Here is a 19,373-nt window from a genome sequence, read left to right as displayed (position 1 = left end):
TTTTTTTTGGTGTTTTTTTTTCTTTTTTTTTTTTTTTTTTTTTTTTTTTTTTTGGCTGCACTGGGTCTTTGTTGCTGTGTGTGGGCTGTCTCCAGTTGCGGTGAGCGGGGGCCACTCTTCACTGCAGTGGTGGGCCTCTCATTGTGGTGGCTTCTCTTGTTGCGGAGCACAGGTTCCAGGCACGTGGGCTTCAGTATTTGTGGCTCACGGGCTCTAGAGTGCAGGCTCAGTAGTTGTGGCACACGGGCTCAGGTGGTCCGCGGCATGTGGGATCTTCCTGGACCAGGGCTTGAACCCGTGTCTCCTGCATTGGCAGGCGGATTCTTAACCACTGCACCACCACGGAAGTCCTCTTGATGTCTTTTGATGTAAACAGTTTTCAATTTTGATGAAGTGCAATGTATCTACTTTTTATTGTTGTTGCTTGTGCTTTTGGTGTCAAATTAAGAATTCATTGCCAAATCCAAGGTCATAAAGGTTTATCTCTATGTTTTCTTCTAAGAGTTTTATAGGCTTTGCCCTTATATTTACGTTATTGATCCAATTTGCATTAATTTTTACATATGGTATGAGGTGGGGTGGTTCAACCTCATTCTTTTGCGTGTAGAAATCCAGCTGACCCAGAACCGTTTATTGAAGACACTATTCTTTCCCTATTGAATAGACTTGGCACATTTGTCAAAGATTTATTGGTCATATTATTACTGTTTAATGGGTATAGAGTTTCAGATTTGCTAGATGAAAAGAGTTCTGAAGATGGATGGTGGTGACGGTTGCCCAACAATGTGAATGTACTTAATGTCACTGAACTGAATACTTAAAATGGTTAAGATGATACATTTTATATGACATATATTTTACTACAATTTTTAAAAATCAATTGGCCATAGATGAATGGGTTTATTTCTGAACTCTCAATGCTATCCCACTAGTCTATCTATCCTTATGCCAAGAGCACACTGTTTTGATTACTCTCACTTTTAATAAGCTTTGAAATTGGAACATGTGAACTACTGCAATTTTGTTCTTCTTTTTCAGAATTATTTTGGCTTTTTGGGTCCCTTGCAATTGCATATGAATCTAAGGACCGTCTTTTCCATTTCTGCAAACAACACTTTTGGAATTTTGATGGGGATTGTATTGAATCTGTAAATAGGGATATTGCCATCTTAATGATATTAAGTTTTCTAATCCACGGATACAGAATGTCTTTCCATTTATTCAGGTCTTCTTTCTTTCTACAGTCTTCTTCTTTCTCTCTACAATATTTTGTAGTTTTCAGTTTGGGTAGGTTCTTAAACTATAAAGTTTTTCTTCCCTTGCTTCAGTATGACACTCTTTAGATCAAATAAGAAAGGAATAAAACTTACAGGAAGGCAGTCAGTATTTCCTTCATTTTGTTCACACCCACCCATGAGAAGAAAAGACTTATAGATCACTCAGTATTAAATGAGCATTTATTGACAATTCTTTCTATTTTGAGCCCTGAACTAGGTGCTGGTTTCCATAAGTTTAAAATAGTATGAGTATCAGGTTGAAATCCAAACACTGATGGTATAATGGAAATACTATAAAGCAGCCTTGGACAGAAAGCTTAGGGAATATAAACAAAGCAGAACTACGGGTTCTGCAGAGGGGGGTTGAGTTAGGAGAGGTTTCAGATAGAGGCTTTGAATGTGAAGTGGAATTTTGCCAGCCAGAAAAGGGGAAGGAGGAGGACAACATTTGGGGAAGAGAATGTGAATCACAGCATGAGGCAAGGCAAGTTCAGGAAATGCTAAGCCTGGTTACTGAGGGTTGTATGTGGCGGGAGAGGGGAAGAAACATGGGGCTAACAGGGAGGTAGACATGCCTCACTCACCTGTGGTTAGTCAACCAGCTTGCTCATTTGAACAAGTGTAAAAAAAATCTTGAGGCACATTATCTGTTGATGTATTCCTTTCAAAAAAAGATGATGCATTTTAAAAGTGAGACATAGAATAAAAGCTGTTGAGTAGATAATAGTATTTTTATCAATGTTAATTTCGTGATTTTGATACTTGTACTATGTTAGGAGAGAGAATGTTCTTAGGAGGTACACACTGAAGTATTTAGGGGAAAGGGGGCACCATGAATGCAACTTACTTTCAAATGGTTCAGAAAAAATAATATGTTTGTATATAGATAGAGAGAAAATCATAAAGTAAAAGAGGTAAAATGCTAACAGGTAGAGAATCACAGTGAAGGGTGTAGAATAGCTTTTGTACTACTCTTGCAACTCTCTTACAAGTCTGAAATTCATTAAAATAAAATCCCCCCCAAAAGTAATGATGTCTCTCTTCTCTATAATACAAACTGAGTTCTGAAAAAAAAAGAACAATTTTTGTTTAAAATGTTTTTATACACATAAAAAATGTCTGAAAAGACACCAAACTACCTATCAATGACTACTGCGAAAGAGTAGGAATGGGTTGAGAAAAGGAGGATTTAAATTTAGTTTATACCTTTCAGTATTGTTTGAATATTTTATCAAGAGCATGTATTAATTTTATAATTAAAAATAAAACCACAGAAGACATCAAAAAAAACCTGGGGGGGTAATAATTAATGACTGAGGGACTTCCCTGGTGGCGCAGTGGTTAAGAATCTGCCTGCCAGTGCAGGGGACACGGGTTCAAGCCCTGGTCCATGAAGATCCCACATGCTGCAGAGAAAGTAAGACTGTGTGCCACAATTACTGAGCCTGTGCTCTAAGAGCCCGCGAGCCACAACTACTGAAGCCCACGTGCACCTAGAGCTCGTGCTCATCAACAAGAGAAGCCACCGCAATGAGAAGCCCACGCACCGCAACGAAGAGTAGCCACCGCTCTCTGCAACTAGAGAAAGCCCACGCACAACAACGAAGACCCAACACAGCCAAAAATATTAAAAAAAAAAAAAAAGTGTGTCATGTGAATGTTTAAAAACAAAAAATTAATGACTGAGGAATACTTCTCCATTGTATGATAATAGGGAGGGGGTGGTAATAAAAGATATTTTTTTAATAAAGAAAAATATATATCTTACATAAATACATAAAAATCAACAAATAGATGTGAACACATAAACACTGTTGGTACTTAATGAGAAAGATTTTTATGTCCCTGAGAAGCTTTTCTTCAGAAACTGAGAGGTCAAAAATCTTACCACGTTGTTCTCCCTGTCCAATGCTCCATTGGCAAGGAAAATCAAAGAAACTCTCTTAATAATTTAAGCAAAAAGCCTACATTTTAATACTACTGCCTACATTTTGCCGAAGCCAAGGTTGTTTTTGTTAAGGATGACTTCTATGGGCTGACAAAGAAAAAACAAAACTTACTGCCTGTTGTAGTTTCCTTAGCCCACCCACATGATCAAACTGAATTAAGCACTCATTAAAATCGAGCACTTAAAAGAGAGAGGGATTTCCCTGGTGGCGCAGTGGTTGGGAGTCCGCCTGCTGGTGCAGGGTACACAGGTTCGAGCCCTGGCCCTGGAGGATCCCTCATGCCACGGAGCAGCCGGCCCGTGCGCCACAGCTGCTGAGCCTGCGTGCTACGGCTGCTGGGGCCCGCGTGCCTGGAACCCGTGCTCCGCAACAAAAAGAGAGGCCACCGCAATGGCAGGTTTGCGCCCGGCGACGAGGAGTGGCCCCCACTCGCTCCCTCTGCAACTAGGGAGGGCCTGCGCGCAGCAGCGAGAACCCAACACAGCCAAAAATAAATAATTTTTTTTAAAAAGAAAGAGAAGTTTCATTTAGGATATGTATAGATGAAAAGGGAAATATAAAAATGACACCAATAAAGCCAGTACTCAATTTCCTGCTTCTGGTCCCAGAATAGAAAGAACACCAAGTCATGCTTTCCCCAGGGTTAGAAGTGGCTGAAAACAGAAGTGATGTTGATGAAGCGCCCTAAACCAAGGCATGGATTTACCCCATCTCTCCAGTTCAAGAGAGGGCCAGAGGAGTCAGGTAAAGTCTTAGGTCATCATCCTATGAGGAATATCAAATGCCACGCTCAGAAGCTTCAGATGATCAGGGCTCGGACCTTTTATATGCTTTTATACTGTTGTCTCCCAACTAATTTCTCCCACTGCTGTACACCACTGTCATGGTCCCTCAGCCTCAAGGGTATTGGTGCAAGAAGCAGAGTCTTATCTGTTAATACTCTGGGTTGTTAATTCCCAAAACTCAGCAGAGGAGAGGGTGGCTTGATTGATCTATCTTACTTGTGATCCTTTTAATAAATGAGGACATTCTTCTGACGGGGTTCTTTTGTATCCAAGTACAATGTTATCTTTTTTGACTCTTGATATATTTTGAACTAAACTATGCTCAGTGTATAAACTCTGGACATGAATGTGACCTAGGTTTTTCTTCTTTAATAAAAGAAAAAATTATAGAAGAAAACCCCCAATCACAGGTTGAAAACTACCTCACTTTTTAAAATTCTAAATCCCAAATTTAATGATCACAAATTTACCTTTTAAGATATATACTCTACAGTTTGACATTCATCTATTTATTCAAAAATTATTTAGTATCACTATGGTGCTGAATAAAACATATTCCCTGCCTTTAAGAATCATATACTCTAATAAACAATTTTTTTTATTTTTAAAAAGAGAACAAAAAGAAATCACCTAAATATATCATATCATCCTATCAGATAATAGATTATTTGGGGCAAGTTTGCTGAGTGACACACACACACAAAATAATACAAACTGGCTCACAAAGAATTGTCTTGTATTGGTGGCAATAAATTCAACTTCATGTTGCACTACACTGCAGGTAGGCATCTAGCCATTTTGTATTTTATTCTTCCCTGAGATAACTTTATTTTAAAAGCCTTTAATTTGTCTTAATGTGTATTCTGAACCAGAATAAATATTGGATAGTATTCTCACTGAAATATTACAAAGCAACAGAAACCAGTTTTGAGTAATCGCAACAAAAGGAAGCTCATGTTTATCTTCCTTAAGTTAGCCAGCTAACCATTCTTTTAAAAATCTGGATTTCTCTATTCTTTCTTTTCAAAAATATATATCCCAGGTGGGTCAGAAATTTAAACATAAGTGTGTGACACCATAAATGTATTATGGGAGTATTTTCTAAATATTATAGTTGTTCCAGAAGCCATAAAAAATGATAAAATAGTTCATATAAAAATTACAATTTTAAGGGTGAAAATTACTTTAAATAGAGTTGAAAGAAAAACTAAGAAAAATATTTGCAGCAAACATAAAAAGGACTGATTTATTTAATAAACAAAGAGCTCTTATAAAAATAAAAGCAGTGATTAAATCAAGGAGGAACTGGGAGATGGGTAGGCTACTTCCATTACCTGTCCTCTATTCTTTGATAAGGACAATTGACTTTTTCTCAATCTTATGTAAATTACTGTGCAATCACAATTGCAAGGCAAGGTCCTTAGCTTTAACCTTTCCAACAAGGTTGCTTAACTTAAGCTCTTCCTATATAGAAATTCTGGTGTTGCTACTAGTAAAGAAGATATTGACTCAGTAGAATAATGGGCAAAGAACAAATAGGCGATATAAAATAACCACATGAGAAGGTCTTCAATACCAATCACTGTTATAGAAAATTACATTAAAATAATCATGCGATACCATTTTCCATCTATCAAATAGGCAAAGACTAAAAAGACAGATTATACCTTGTGCTTGAAAAGGTGAATGGGCAATCTTCCTTACAATTGGTGGGAGTGTAATTGGTACAACTTTTGGAGATGCATTACAGATACATAAAGGATATATCTATCTGTATAGACATATATTGATACGGACCTTGAGCAATTCCACTTATAGAAATTTATCCTATAGATATACTTGTCCATGTTCACAAACATTAAATATTTATTTTCAAGGATGTTCATTGTAGCTTTTGATAATAGTGGAAAACTAAAAATAACCTAAATGTCACCAAAAGGGCTCTGCAAAAAAAAAAAAAATCCATGAAAAACTATTAAACTATAGTTATTAAAAAGAGAGAGGTGAGAGTATATTACAGACTTAATTAGATTTCTGAGGTATATTATGTGAAAAATAAGTTTTAGAACCAATGATCACATTTGTATAAAACAATGTGTATATATCCACACATATGTGGGGGGAAAGGGCACATTTTGCTTGATATATTTCTGTACAATATGAATATTTGCCAAGAAAAAATGTTAATAAAAGATGTTTTTATCCTATGGACTTAAAGTGGTTGAATATTGTCAAAAACTACAAAGCATGTTTGTATTTTTCCAGAAGAATTAAATTACAATGGGGGGGGACAGTTGTTTATGTGTTTAAAGCAAAACATCTGCCAACTGTATTTAGTTTGACATTTTTTTCATGTCCTGCTTACCAAACTAGAAACAAACACTGAATCATAATTAAGATATAATTAGAGGGCTTCCCTGGTGGCGCAGTGGTTGAGAGTTCGCCTGCCGATGCAGGGGACACGGGTTCGTGCCCCGGTCCGGGAAGATCCCACATGCCGCGGAGCGGCTGGGCACGCCGTGAGCCATGGCCACTGAGCCTGCGCATCCGGAGCCTGTGCTCCGCAACGGGAGAGGCCACAATAGTGAGAGGCCCGTGTACCACAAAAAAAAAAAAAAAAAAAAAAGATATAATTAGAAAGAAGTGCTACCCCAGAATGATATGCTTAATGATGTATTTGCACTGTGGTGTACGTTGATGTGTAAATGCAAAAGAAGACTACAGCCGGGAAGAAGTGTGTAGGTTTAAGCAACATGATACCCACTGAAATAACCCACTTCTAGTTAAGTTTTCTTCCCCACTGCCTTCTCTCATACGCAAGAGGGAATAATAATCCAAAAATCAAAGTATTTATCTCTGGGAAGTCTGAAACTAGTTGCTGATTGTGTTTATAAACCAGCTGGCAGCAGTCGGAACAAAGGTCAGAATGAAGAAAGGATCAAGACAACTTGCTCCCTTAGAGCTTACTAGGATAAACCTCTTAGTAATTTCCTTCTTTGTAGGCATTTTACTGTGCAGGAGTAATTTAGAGCAACAACTCTGGACCTCTCCTCTGAAGGTAAGTTGGCTTGCCTTCTTGACCTATTATAAATGAAGGGAAAAAATTACAGGCTCTGTTTTATTAATTCATTATATCCTTCATTCATTCATTGTTCTATGTATCATTGATTTATTTAAAAAAAATTTATCTAATACTTTGTATGTTCAGTTCAGGGAATACAAAGTTAAAAAGCCATTCCGGGGGAATTCCCTAGTGGTCCAGTGGTTAGTACTCCGTGCTTTCACTGCCAAGGGCCTGGGTTCAATCCCCGGTTGGGGAACTAAGATCCTGCAAGCCGCTTGGCACGGCCAAAGAAAAAAACCATCCCTAGACTCAAAGTAGATACTAAAGGTAGATAAAAGAGAAAATTAGAAAACAACATAATAAAAGGTTCATACAGAAATGGAACCCCAAGTAGGGGCACCTAAGACCCAGGGGAGACTTCCCAGCAAAAAGGATGTTTGAACCAAGTCCTGAAGGATGAAGACCATCCAGAGAAGAGGGAGCAGTGTACAGCCACAGCAGTGAATTGAAAAAAACACAGCACATTTAGGGAAGTGCTCATAGCTCAGGGTGGTTATTAGAGTTCTAAGAGGGGAATGGTGGGAAGAGAAGGCCAGGGATTGGTGAGCTGGGGTCAGGTCCTGAAGGATTGTGTTCACCATATAAGAAATCTAGAATTTGTCCTAATGGTTATGGGTTTTAAGCAGGAGGATGACATGATCAGGGTTGGGTTTTAGGAAGATCTCTTGGGCAGCAGTGTAAGTAATGTGAAGGAGCAGGACAATGTTTAAGATAGAAAACTTACAGTAACATAGGAAAGAGATGATGAGTGGTTTGGGTCTTAAAAGAACATACTAAATGACAGATGAGAACACCAGTCCTCTGGTTGGATCCTGAGGCCCTGGGAAGAACTCTGGAGGACAGTGCTGAGGCAGTTTATGGAAGCGTTTGACAGTGATGGTCGGGCCTTTGGAGGCAAGGCCTAAGACAAGGAGTGGTACTTGTTATACAAGATGGGCCACTCGTTTAAGGCCATGGAGGTTACTTCCCTGGAGGACATTTCTTCTCTCTGCCCACCAAAGAGTCTGAGATTTTTTTTTTACTCCTTCCCAGGGAAATCCCTCAAGGTCCTGAAGATCTTGTCCATTCTGAAACAGACCCAGGGCAGTAAATGACTGAGGCTGAAGGAATTTGCATCCATTGGGTTGATCTGGCAGTCCAAATGCCCCAAGAAAGCCAAACTATCATCCATGGTGCCATCATTCTGACCAAGCCACCTTAATTCCTGTGGGATGAGGCAACTGAAGGGAGAACAAAATCAATAAGCACTTTGCTCTTGCCAGGTGACATTCTCTTTGCAAGGTGACAGGGTGCAGGGTCTCATTAGGGGCACATCTTGTTCTTGTTCCTAAAATAACTGACACTATCTCTCTGCTCTTGTGCCTAAAACACTGCTGCTAATGGTGGATGTGGATAACTGCTGTACCTCTGCTAAAAGCTGCACTTCTATGGGCAACTTCGCTAAAGCCATCTTTGATGCCATCTCCAAGTCCTGCAGCTATCAGACCCTGAACTCTGCGAAGAGACCATATTCATCAAATTTACCTCTCAGAGATTTACTGATCATAAAGACTCAAGTGACAGTGCAAAGAACCCACAGAATCCTCCTGAGGCTACCATGTTCGGTTCTTATAGTACAAGCAAAAGTAAAGAAAGAGAGAGAAAGATGATGAAGATCTGATTAATCTGAACTACTACTACTCGTGGTAGTAAGGATAGAGAGGAGGTAAGACTGAGATATACAAGAAGGAGAAATCAGAGGACTTCATGACTGATTGAAAGTGGGAAGTAAGAGGGAGGGAGAAGTTGAGAATGACTACTTTGGGTTTTGGCTCCTGGAAGGTCTTTCAGAATGATAAGAAAAGTAGGATATGGGGCCACCTTTCAAGGGATTACAAATAGTTAAGTTTTCGGACATACAGAATTTAAGTCGGTTGAGGGACATCCACAGAGATCAGTAGATAGTTGGCTAATACAGCTTTTAAATTCAGGCAATAGAACTGGGCTGAAGGTACAGATTGTTAGAGAGTGGGTGGGGTGGGTGGACATGAGTATAAGATGGTAAATGAAGCTGTGGAGGAGAATGAGATGACTCAGGGAGAGTGTGTAGAGGTGAGAAGAGAAGTGAGCCAAACATAACGATTCTCTAGCCAAATGGTAGAGAATATGTATTAAGTGGTAGATAGAATAACAGAAGACTCCAAAGAAATACCCATAAAATATGTTAAAAACCAAAACAGGGCATCACTGTAGAAGCTAAGAGAAGAGAAAGTTTCAAGAAGAATTGTTAGTTGTGCCTACGATTTATTTAAAGCTAAAGCTTTTAAGTACTAGGACCCCCGATTCTCTTTTTGTTTGTTTTTGTTTTTTGGCCACTCCACTGGCTTGTGGGATCTTAGTTGCTCTCCGACCAGGGGTTGAACCTGGGCCCTCAGCAATGAAAGCACCGAGTTCTAAGCACTGGACCACCAAGGAACTCCCTAGGACCCCTGATTCTAATTTGTTTCTATGGAAAGCACCCTTGGCTCTATAATGATCCACTTTTTGATGCAGTTCCCAAGAATGTGTTCTGGGAAAAACAGGAGCCTACACAGACTCATTTTTTTAATTGATAAATTCCCTCTGTTTATTGATAAACTAATAAATTACACATGTTTATATTTGTGCATTCTGTACATGTTTATATAAGTTATAAATGGAGGGAAATCTTAAGTCTTAAAAGTATTAACAGAATTTTGAATACACAATAAAATGCCAAATTCCAAAAAAAACAAAAACAGTTTGAAAACTTGCAGAGAAGTTATGTATAATAGGTTAAAAATTGAGATGTGTCCTTTGGATTTAGCAACCAAAGAAGTCACCGATGTGTTAAGCAATAGCAATCTTGGTTAAGTGGCAAAGTCTAGAATGCAATGAGTTAAGAAAGGGAAGGGAAAAGAAGGTATAAGGTTGTTGCTAGAGAAGAAGATAGGTTGAGGGAGGGTTTTCTTTTTTGGAAAGATGCTGATGGGAAAGAGAAGGAGGCAGGCAATTGAGGATGCATGGCCACCGAATAGGTTGGGGAATGAGGTCTACAGCCCAACTGGAGGGATTAGCTTTGGATAAAAGAAGGGAAGCCTCTTCCCTTGTGATAAGAAGAAAGCCATGCAGATATATTTCTAAGAGACATCCACCACCCACCAAAATTTTTTGATACAAAGCTTTTTGGTGCTGGAGTTCCAAATCAGATGGAGAGTAGGCATTTACAATGTTGTAAGAGGTGACAAGCAAACCCTCTCCCTGGGTCACCCCATTCCACAGCTTTGATAACTGCCACATCTCACATGTTCAGTAATGTCAAAAGTAGAGTGAAAACCAAGTCCTTAGTGCTGCTTAGTTGAGGTATAATTTACATACCATAAAATTCACCAGTTTTAAGTGTACACTTAAATGATTTTTCGTAAATTTACCAAATTATGCAAGCATCACTGTTACCAAACCAAACTTGGGTCAGCTTGCCCATGCACAGTAAAGCCAATCTACTGACACTGGGATTGTGGTGGGGCAAAGTGCCTTGTTTATTGCAAGGCCAACCAAGGAGTATGGACAGCTAATGCTCAAAAGACTCAAACTCTCCAATGGATTTGAGGGAAGGGTTTTTAAAGGCAAGGTGAGCAAGAGAGCTGCAGGATGCACAATCAACTCATGCACAATTCTCTGACTGGTTGATGGTGAGGTAACAGGGTGATGTCACAGGGATTAACATCATCATAGGCTCCAGCCAGTCTGGGGGCTATGTGTTCATGGTCATCAGGCAGTTAGCTTCTTCCATCCGGTGGGGGCTTTAGTATCTGTAAAACAACTCAGGTATGTGTGTCAGACACTGTTATCTATGTCCTTCAGGGAGGAACTAAAGATTCTGTGACTCTACTGTATGGCTGATCTATTGTTCAAATTGTTACCAGTTCTTCTGGCCCAACTGCTATCTTTCGTTACTACATGTTCACACTATTCTAATCATTAACTCTTGAGCCAGCCTTTTGTGACTCAGGGGAGGCCTGGGAAACTAAAGCTTTTCTACAAACAAGAGGCAGGCAGAGGACAGGGGTGGTGGTGGGGGGGTCTGTCCTGGGAAGGCACCATAGAATCCTCCTTGGTTACATCACCATAATCCAGTGTTATAATATTTCCATCACCCCAGTAAAATCCCTAATGCCCATTTTCAGCTAATCCCCATTCCCTCCCCAGCCCTAGGCAACTACAAATCTATTTTTCATGTCTATAGATTTGCTTTTTCCAGACATTTCATATAAATCATACAAAATGTGGGTTTTTGGCTGGCTTCCTTCACTCAGCATAATTGACTTTTAGGCTCATACATATTGTAGCATGTATCAGCAGTTCATTCCTTTTTATTGCTGAGTAGTATTCCTTTGTGTGGCCATACCACATTTTGTTTATCTATTCACCAGCTGAACATTTGCTGCTTTGCTTTTGCTTCCCCCTTTGCCCCTGAATGACAGAGCATAGGCTGACAGTGTTCTCTTTGTTCTTTCAATATGCCTATTCACAATTTTAGAGAGTGTGGCATATCAATTTTCCTCAGGGTGTGAAGCTAGGCTTTGCCAATTTTTTGGTGAAGGATAAAGCGATTTTTTGGGAACTGCTGAGGATAAAGACGTTATGATTAGACCAATGCCTTACAAATATTTCCAAACCACAGACAATTGTGACAGGATGTACACCTGCCACAATCCACAAGAGGATACCTCACACACTCCGAAACTGCTGCCATTACAATACGACAGCACAAAACAATAATGACAATAACAGTGATGGCCACCACAATAAAACCTCCCAGGAAATAATGGGAAGAATGATGCTATTTGGGGGGAATCCAAGGAGAAAAATTACATCAGTTATGCCAAAATAGGAATAAAAATATTGTCCTAATATAAACATTGTCCTATATGCACTGATGTCTGTGGACAATAAGCAACCTTCTCAGAACATACTTTGAGAGCTGTATGTACAGCCTAAATGGTGCACTTGAAGGTAAGAATTATCACTAAATGAATACACATCCCAAGAAGTGATTCAATCATTTTGTATTTTTTAGTTTTTTTTTAAACTTCTACTTTTTAATACACAAAAGTATACAAACCAGTATAAAAAAGCCCCCGAGTAGCTATCACCCAGGCCCAACAACCACCAAACCATGGCAAATCTGCCCCATCCACAAGTTAATTCTGCCCCCCCATATTATTTTACAGCAAATTTCAGGCATCATATAATTTTATCCATAAATATTTCATCATGCAACTCTACAAGAGGATTTTTTTGGAATAACATAACCACAATACCATGATCACATCTAAAATATTATAATAATTGCTTAACATAAATTTTCCAGTCATTGTTCCTGTAATGTGAATTTATAACTTAAAGCAACAAGCCTAGATGGCAAAACAACCTCTATCAGATAAAGACTTGAAGAAGAGGGGCTCCATGCACGTCTTGATAGAATACACATGGTAACATTTCTTCACATTGCCAAGTGATCTTGTCGGGCTGGGTTTTAAAGGACAGAAGGGAATGCAAAAATAAGCTTGGAAAACGTATGCCATATGGACATTAAAGAATTACTCTCCTCTTTTGGGTATGAAATGACTAATTAACTATTTGCAGCTAAAATGTGTGGGCTCTTTTTCAGAAAATGGAATATCTTTCCCTCACTGAGCATATTGATTAGAGACATAATCTAGACTGTCTGGGAATAGTTTCTCTGTAGCAGAACAAATCACACCCTTCAATACACTGTTTAATTTTAGATATATCTTGACACATTTATTTAAATATTTTGGCTCTGGATTTTCTTTTCCTTTAGGCGTGCCTGATGTCCGCATTTAAAATTTAGCTGTCATTTTTCTCAAAAGGTTGTGTGGGGCAATAGGAAAAGCAATTCCAATTTGTCACATATGAGCAGTATGATCTTACACAAGTTACTTAACCTCTCTGAGCAAGATTTTTTTTCCATTTGTTGGCCAATAAGGATTTTTGAGGATTAAATGAGATAATGAATTTAGGATTATGCCTGCATCAAGAAATCAGAGCTATTGTTAAAAAAAGAGGAATTTTCTATAATAAAAATGTATAATTTATCAAAAGTTCCCCTATGAGAGCTTTTCTTTAGCAGTATTATTTCTTACTGATTATTCAACAAAATCATAATGTTACTATGCATGGATCAGATAGCCAAGAAATAATTTACATTGCCTCGAACATTAACAAGAGCTTAGAGTAATAGAACTGTAGCTGATAGACACTCTCTTAAATCATTCTAATTTGAATCTATTTTTTAAAATTAGGTCAATTCAACCATCTTTATCTATTCTAACCTCTCAGAATAAAATATCAAACTTTTCTGTTTGAAACTAACACAAAAATAATGGGAAAGACCAAAAAAGTCTAATTCTCTCATCTTAGAGACAATATCAAAAATTCTACATCTTAGGTTCTATTCCAAACCTGACCCTGGCCTGAAGTATGCATGTGAGGAAACCAGAAAACTTCCATTTTTGTCCATCCATTTGTAGGCACAGAATGAAAATCATTTATAGTAGAATATTAATGAAATAGGTTGCTAGTTCAGCAAATACTTCTATGCTCAATGTACGGCTTATGAAAATCTGTATTAAATGTTTAAGTCAACTTTCTCTGCTTTTACAAGTTTAAATATGCTGTGGGTAACTGATTCTGTGATTGATGGTTTAGGATCTTGCCATACCTCATAGTTAGCAATAAATCTTCATTATGTAGTTCCTCAGAAATGAAGAGTGTAATAAATCAGCCCAAACGTGTCCTGACCTTAACACAGTTCCTGGTACTATTCTCTAGTGAATTACTTCCCTTTAGTAAAAGGGGACACAACACTGTAATTCCAGCTCATTGTAAGCTCTGATTCATTACTTGAAGTTTTATTACAATGTGTCATGAGTATTCATGAAATGTGGCATGAAATATTCTTTGAGAGGTTGGCTTCAAAAGCACTATTGTGGTCAATCATGTAGATGGATAGCGACATACTGAGTCTAAAGCAGTTTTCTATTGTCATTTGCCAACCAGCTACAAGGTGAGCTGGGAGCAGTTCAGCTGGCCACTTTTCCATGTCACTGTCATCCATTTAAAAAACTAGTGAGTGCCTACTCCATAGTCAGTCCTACGCCAGATGCCGGTCTACAGAGGCCCTGCTCTCCGGGTGAAGGCACAGTAAATCAGCAATCGCGTTACAGTAATAAGTGTTAGTCACTTATCAAATATTTACCCAGAACCTACTATATGCCAGGTGCTCTGTTAGGCCACTAGGGAAACAACAGTAAACTAAGCAGACAAAAATATTTTAATGTGCTGTAATGTGCACAGGATGCCACGGAGACCCAGATAAGAGGATCTAAATAGACTAATAGCACAGGGGTCAGGGAAAGCTTTTCAGAGGAGGTGATACTTCAGCAGAGTTTGGAAAGATAAAGAAGAAAAGACATTAGATAAAGAAGGCATTCTAGGCACATTATGGGAGGTGTGAAGTAGCAGGATACATTTGGGAAACCATTGGCAGGTTGACATAGCTGCTGCCTTATCTGAAAACAGCAGAATATCATTGAAAGACTAAGCAAAGAGTGTCATGATTGTATGTGCATGTGAGAGTGCTCACTCTGCCTGCAATATAGAAAACGGACTGTGGAGAGGATGGAGAGACCAATTAAGCAGCTGGTGCCATAATCCTGATTGCATAGTAGGAATGGAGAAGACAAGGTTTATACTAAACTTATAACAGGACTTTGCAACTGATTACGATAGTAAAAGACTGAATGAGAGGGGCCTAGGAGACTTCTAGGTTTCTGGCTATAAATGCAACTACTTGAGTCATTGGTGCTGATGAAAACTCTTCTTCATCAACGGAAAATTGGAGAGCTTGTATAGTGCACTCAAGAAGCCTAAGATTAGGTCACCTTCCCAGCCACTCTGGACCCAAAATTGGTTTCTGAGTTAAAGAAGGTGAGTTATTCCTGGAGACATAAGTGATTGTTAGTTTTGAGGAGGGCTTTGATGACTAAGAATGAACAGTTTGTTAACATGGTCAAGAGCTAGTTATCATTTTCATTTTGGTGACATAACCTGCAGAAGTAGTTGAAAAAGAGGTTAAAAATAAAGCTACAGGGACTTCCCTGGTGGCGCAGTGGTTGGGTATCCACCTGCCAGTGCAGGGGACACAAGTTCGAGCCCTGGTCCGGGAAGATCCCACATGCCATGGAGCAACTAAGCCTGTGCACCACAACTACTGAGCCTGCGCTCCAGAGCCCTTGAGCCACAACTACGGAAGCCCGCGCACCTAGAGCCCACTCCGCAACAAGAGAAGCCACCGCAATGAGAAGCCCACTCACCGCAACTAGAGAAAGCCTGCACGCAGCAACGAAGACCCAACGCAGCCAAAAATAAATAAATTTAGAAAAAAAATAAAGCTACATTATGAGAGCTGCAATTATGATTACATCTTGTACTTCAGAAAGGATTAATTAGGAGGCACTAAAAAAATTAGAACTATAAACCTCTCTGACCATGTAACTTTAGTTGACTAAATCGGAGTGTTCTTTTTCTAGCACAGTGCTTGAGAAAACAGCTCTAAACTGTGATCAATGCCTTATTACAATTTTACTGTCATTAAATATAAAATTACATCTTTTCCCATATGGATAACATTTTTTTTTTTTCCTGCTTACGCGGGTCTCTCACTGCTGCGGCCTCTCCCGTTGCGGAGCACAGGCTCCGGACGCGCAGGCCCAACGGCCACGGCCCACGGGCCCAGCCGCTCCGCAGCACGTGGGATCCTCCCGGACCGGGGCACGAACCCGTGTCCCCTGCATCGGCAGGCGGACTCCCAACCACTGCACCACCAGGGAAGCCCATGGATAACATTTTAAAGGTAATTTGTCACATATACATTATTATTCCCTAATTAACGGTCATCATTTCTCTCATGGACTCTTGCAATAGCTTGCAAATTGGTTTCTCACCACAGGTCTCTGTCCCCTCCATTTCACCCTGGTCTATCCCACTTCAGAATAAGTGAACACAAACTGATCAAACTGAACACAAACCTGACATTGTATTTCCCTTACATATTTTGAATGGTGACTAATAATTATAAAGCCCAAACTCCCCAGCATATTAGTAAAGGGCTTAAGATTTGGACCCATCATTTCTTGTCAATAGACAGCATATTACTACACCTCACCAACTTTCTTAGACTCACGCCATGTGCAGTTATCTCAACCTGGAATGCCCTCCCTGTAGCTCTAGATTGGAAAACTGCCACTAAGCATCTAGAGAGTTCACATATTATGTCCTCCATTATGTATGCCCATTCCCACCTCTCCTGAAAAAATTTCAAGTTGCTCCCTGGTCTCTGCCTCTAACTACCATGTTCATCCAAGCATTAGCTTTTATCAATAGTTTTAAAAGTTTGTTTTTGTCTGTAAATGTGACTATAAGCCCCTGAGGCTAGTAATTTTCTTTTACATTTGTACCTCCAGTGCCTAACAGAGCATCTGCTTGAACTCAAGAATGGATAAATGAACATCTCCCTGAAGCTGCCCTTCACCATTCCCTAGGCAGTTAACTGGTCCCTTCCTCTGTCTTCCTTTAATACTTACCATATTATCTCCAGTATGGTACAGTACTTATTACTTTATATGTCTATCTCTCCAATATAGTCTATGAGCTGAGACCATTTTTTATTCTTATAGTTTCTGAACCTAGCACGTAATAGGCCCTCAGTAGGTACTTATTAAAAGAATGAAAACCTTGAAAGCATGCTCCTCAAACTTGTGGGTTGCAATATATTTAATATGTTTAATGTCAGACTCTTGATTCAAAAAGATTTGGATTGAGGGAAGACTTCTGCCATGTCTGCTGCAAACAGTGGGGTGTTTCTCCAGGACCTTGCTTCAGACATATGTCTTACATTTCATCCCTAGCCTGAGCAAAGGAAATCTCCTTGAGGACTGGGAAGCAACAGTGGCCTCACTGCAAGATGAATCTAACTGTTGGGTCTACAGTGAGATGCTGTTGTCATCCTCCTCTGGACATCCATGGAAAATTGACCCAGGTAACACGACCATGTGGGGATGACTGACAATGAGGTGAAAAGACAAACCACCTTCCTGTCCCGCAAGCCAGTATGTCAGAAGAACCACCATCGGTAAACGTTACTGTACACATCACACACTTTGCCAAGGTTACTGCTCACGAGCCCCCCACCCTCACCCCCACCCCAGGCTATGTTGTGTGGAATGGAATAGGCTGGCTTTTGGACATACAAGTCCAACTAGCAGGATTAACTGTTTTTTGTTTGGAAAGTCATATAATTGGCCCACCCCTAATAGCACCCGAAATAACATGGGGTGCCAGACCTGTACTGTGACTGCTGACTTCTGGCTAGGCCGCCAGAATGTTTCTTTAAAAGCTGGGCCTTCCCCTCTCCATGCAGGTGCCTCCGGGTTTGTGACAACCCGGGGGGCACTTACCTTCCTTATAACTGGACAGGACACTGCTGCCATTGACTCTCCATTGACCTGGTAAACAACTGGCTCCAAGATTTGCCTATATCCTGGCAAATGACTGTTCTTAGCATACTGGGTATCTTACTCTCGATAGCCCTTGGCTGCTGCTGTCTGGATTCTATTTGTGGTATCTGGCTGCAGTGCCCCTCTATATACCCGACCCAGGGATATCTCGGAAGAGGGCTGGACCAAGACTGTAAGGGTCGTGCAGGGTATGTAAGGGTGGAGGGTATGGTCAGGCCCGCCAAAATGGTTGTTCTCTTGCTCCCTGTATATCCCCCGCTTGACCAGTCCCTGCTTCACCTACACCCTACTCCCCTGACGGGCCTTCCCTCTTAATCATAGAGCCTAATCAGTAAATGCCTAGTACTTGCCCCTAGGCCCCGCTAGTGATTGTTCTAATCTTTAGAGCAGAACATCTCCACCAAGATATCTGGGCTTCCCTGGTGGCACAGTGGTTAAGAGTCTGCCTGCCGATGCAGGGGACGCGGGTTCGTGCCCTGGTCCGTAAGGATCCCACATGCCGCGGAACGACTGGGCCCGTGAGCCATGGCCCCTGAGCCTGCGCGTCCGCAGCCTGTGCTCCGCAACGGGAGAGGCCGCAACAGTGAGAGGCCCGCGTACCGCATAAAAAAAAAAAAAAAAAAAAAGCCTGTTCTCCACCAAGATAACTTATCAAAGGGGTGGTGAGGGGTGTGCTCCTCTGCTGGTTTCCCTGGTAACAGGTGAGCCAACCTGATGTCAATTTGCCCTATAACTGGTAAACACCACTTCCCCACCCCAGGGAACAAAGACTGCTGCCATGTCTCGCATGTCCTGCCCATTGCAGTCTGCTGCACATGTTGGGGTGTTGCTCCAGTACCTTGTTCAGACATGTAAGATCCCCCCCATCCATTAAACCATCGATGTCTCTGTTGCTGACTCGGGCTCTTTCTTCGGTCTTGAGGCTGGGTAAGTACAGAACCTGCAGGCCTGTGGAGTGCAGCCCAACAACAGTGAACTCAGGTGATCTGTCAATTAGTAGGCGTCAATCCCATTTGTGGAAAGTGAAAGTAAGTATGTGTGAGATGGAAAAGATTCAGAAAAGGATGAACGTGTTTATGGAGCACAAAAGAATAGTTACCAAGGTATAGTTGGATTGCCAGATATATTAGAAAGTTACTGGGATTTGTGATTCTGTATTTAGATGAGGATCAATATTCTAATAATGTGCTTCATCTGAAGCAGCCACTGAATAGGGAAGAATTTTGAGTCACTGGGATTGGTATCTTGATCAGGATATATGGTAAGAGGTCAGATAAACTTATGAATCATTTGTCTTAGTAAAAATAGGTTTAAATGAGTAAATGGGGATTAAATTAAGCAGTAAGAATGAGGAATGCTAGGGGCTGATGGATGGAAAGTGGGGACAATGGAATATCGGAGCCCCATGTGATAGGAGAGCTTATACATGGGGAGTGAACCTGTGAATGAGCTGGAAGTAGACAATGTTGGGGTTGCTGGATGTGGTCTCTGATTATTGATTTTATAGTTCACATTCATTGTGAAACCTAAGTGTGGTATGTATCCCATTTTTAGAAATGTTAAGTTGGAAAACAAAGCAAAATTTGTACTACAGCTGTAGTATTGTCTAACCATGTAATTTTCTTTTTCTTTTTTTT

The sequence above is a fragment of the Neophocaena asiaeorientalis genome, unplaced genomic scaffold, assembly GCF_003031525.2.
Source record: "Neophocaena asiaeorientalis asiaeorientalis breed wild unplaced genomic scaffold, Neophocaena_asiaeorientalis_V1.1 scaffold603, whole genome shotgun sequence".
In the NCBI taxonomy this organism is placed as follows: Eukaryota; Metazoa; Chordata; class Mammalia; order Artiodactyla; family Phocoenidae; genus Neophocaena; species Neophocaena asiaeorientalis.
This window is presented reverse-complemented; position numbering follows the sequence as displayed.